Consider the following 3,181-nt stretch of genomic DNA (forward strand, 5'->3'; position numbering starts at 1 on the left):
TTTCTCAAATGAAGTACACCAAGGACTTATTCAAGAAGTTCAATATGCAAGAATGCAAAGGTATGTCTACACCCATGCCTACTAGTGGACATATTGATTTGACCAAAGATAGTGAACCGGTTGATCAAAAGGTTTATCGCTCTATGATTGGTTCATTGTTATATCTATGTGCTTCACATCCCGATATCATGCTAAGTGTGTGCATGTGTGCACGATATCAAGCTGCTCCTAAGGAATGTCATCTTAAGTCCGTGAAAAGGATAGTGAGATACTTAATCCATACACCAAATTTTGGCATTTGGAATCCTAAGAGGGCCTCTTTCGATCTTGTTGGCTATTCCGACTCAGACTATGCCGGAGACAAGGTTGATAGAAAATCCACTTCGGGTACTTGTCAATTTCTTGGTAGATCTCTTGTGTCTTGGTCCTCCAAGAAACAAAACTTGGTATCCTTATCCACCGCCGAAGCTGAATATATTGCCGCTGGTTCATGTTGTGCTCAATTACTTTGGATGACCCAAACTCTTAAAGACTATGGGATATATGTGAGACATGTTCCATTGCTTTGTGACAATGAAAGTGCTATCAAAATTGGTCATAATCCTGTGCAACATTCTCGAACTAAGCATATTGAAGTTCGTCATCATTTCATTCGAGATCATGTTGCTAAGGGTGACATTGATCTTAAGCATGTTCGCACCGAAAAGCAATTAGCGGATATATTCACTAAACCTCTTGATGAGAAAGTGTTTTACAGGTTAAGAGGAGAATCGAACATCATTGATGCTTCAAACTTGGAGTAGAAACTCCATTGGATACATGCAAGACATGAGCTTATGACTAACCCTTGATATTTCTCTTATGATGAAAATCTTATGTCTTGGATATATTTGCATCTTGCATGTTATCTAACCCATGTAGGTACTTGGTGGAATCAAATTCCATGAGATTGTAATCTACTCACATCTTGAGCAATCTCTACATCACCAAGTCTCTACACTATGGTGGTTGAAAACAAGGAAGCACGGAACCATTCAAACATATCCTTTGACAAATTCTATGTTGAGCATCATGATTGTCATTTTGGATACACAAGTGCTCTTCCTTGCAAGAACTAACCCATGTAGGTAGATGGACTCAAATTCCAAGTGGTGCTCCAACTCTTGATGAGCTACATCAATCTTGAGCAACCCACACAAGTTCAACTACATGTTCAACACCACCAACCAAGGTATGTTATTCCATCTTAGAGAAGCTTTACTCCAAGTCATGAGCTAAAACAACTCGACAAGATGTGAATACATCAAGATGCTTAAACGAAAAATGGCAACCCCATTTTGAGCTTAAACGATGAGTATGACCTATGCTCAAGTGATCTCACTTGACTCCTAAGTTAATATACTCTAACATAGGTGACTCTGTCGCCGACCATCTCTAGATGAAGTTTCTTGTGTTCTTTTCTGTGTTTTTGCATTTGTCTCATGCATATTTGTTTCCCCTTTCAAAAAAAACTTCATCTAGATTTCTTTCTGTTTGCTCTGCATTTTCTGCATTCCAATTCCTTGCACATCTTTCAGTAAATTCCTTGCAAATCTTTGTGAGATCTTACAAGTCTAGTGAGCTGAGGTGACAAGTGTTTTCTCTATGATGAACTCGGTTTCATCGATTTGTTATTTTTTGTCCAACCGAATCCTTTCGGTACAACCGAAGCATGCCACTCGGTGCCACCGATTTCACACCAGGAAAAACAGTTTTCCACATATTCTATGATTCTTTTGATCCAGCTCCACCCAATGAATCTTGTCCTCTACAAGCATCACATTTTTTATCATTGCTTTGTGCTGTGTCTCAAGGACCAAACCCATTAGACAGATTCCAGAAGACCCTTCTTGGAAATTGATGTCAAAGGGGGGGGGAGAGAGATCACATCAAAGCTTCTCATTTAGAGATAGATCACATCAAAAAGAGTATATCACCTTCTTAAGGGGGAGAGAGCTCCTCAAGGGGGAGAGAGATCCTTAGGGGGAGAGAGAGAGAGAGATCTCCAGGGGGAGAGAATACTTAAGTAGAAAGTATTTCTCAAGGATCCCAGATGCTTGGTGTTCAAGAGGAGAGATGCCACATGTCTTCTTGAGGGGAGAGACATGTTCATATGATCTTTTGTGCTTATCTGCATTAGCATGCATTACCTCTGATCATCACTCATATCTTTCAGCTCTGATTCTTCAGCTCTGATTTTCTATTCCCTATCTTCTCCCAGTATCCCATGCTAGATTCAGGGGGAGCAAGACATCTAAGGGAAAGAAATCATTCAAATTCATTGCATATCTTTACTCTTGGGGACATGTCTAATCCAATGTGGTACTTAGTACTCACTCTCTACATGTCATCCCAGTCTTGGTATTCTTGTGGTTTCTTCTGTTTGCTCTGGCTAGTAGATGTATCTTTGTTATCTAACCTTGTTTACGCAGGTTCATTCCATCCTAAGCCAACTCAAGACTACAAGGTAAGTATATGCATCGCAATCATGTGTATGAGGAATTCTTGCTGATGTACATACTGTTTGCAAGAAGGACTCATGGGCATGAAGGTATTCTCTTTAATATTCTTTGCTCTGATGCATATGGCCAAGATACATGTAACACATTGCCTGCTCTATCATGGTTATGCTCTCACATACTTCTATATTCCATATTTACATGATTGCATACATGTAGGGGGAGCCTATGCTTGTTACATGTCTTTCCAAAGCTTTACTTGCTATTCTTTATGTCTTTATCTAAAAGCTTTGATGTATGTTGTCATCAATTACCAAAAAGGGGGAGACTGAAAGCACAAGTGCTCCCTAGGTGGTTTTGGTAATTAATGTCAACATATCTCTTGTTGGACTAACACTTTTATCTAGTATGTTTCAGATAAGTTCAACAATGAAGTGGCATAGATTAAAGGATGTGGGAACTCCTTCTAGATGCTAAGGACAAAGGATTGGCTCAAGCTTCAAGCTCAAGACTCTTCATTTTACATTTTTGTGACGCCCCCGATTCAATCGTACACTAATCATGCACGCAAATGTGTACGTTCAAGATCAGGGACTCACGGGAAGATATCACAACACAACTCTACAAATAAAATAAGTCATACAAGCATCATAATACAAGCCAGGGGCCTCGAGGGCTCGAAT

Source organism: Triticum aestivum, chromosome 6B (genome assembly GCF_018294505.1).
Source record: "Triticum aestivum cultivar Chinese Spring chromosome 6B, IWGSC CS RefSeq v2.1, whole genome shotgun sequence".
Classification (NCBI taxonomy): domain Eukaryota; kingdom Viridiplantae; phylum Streptophyta; class Magnoliopsida; order Poales; family Poaceae; genus Triticum; species Triticum aestivum.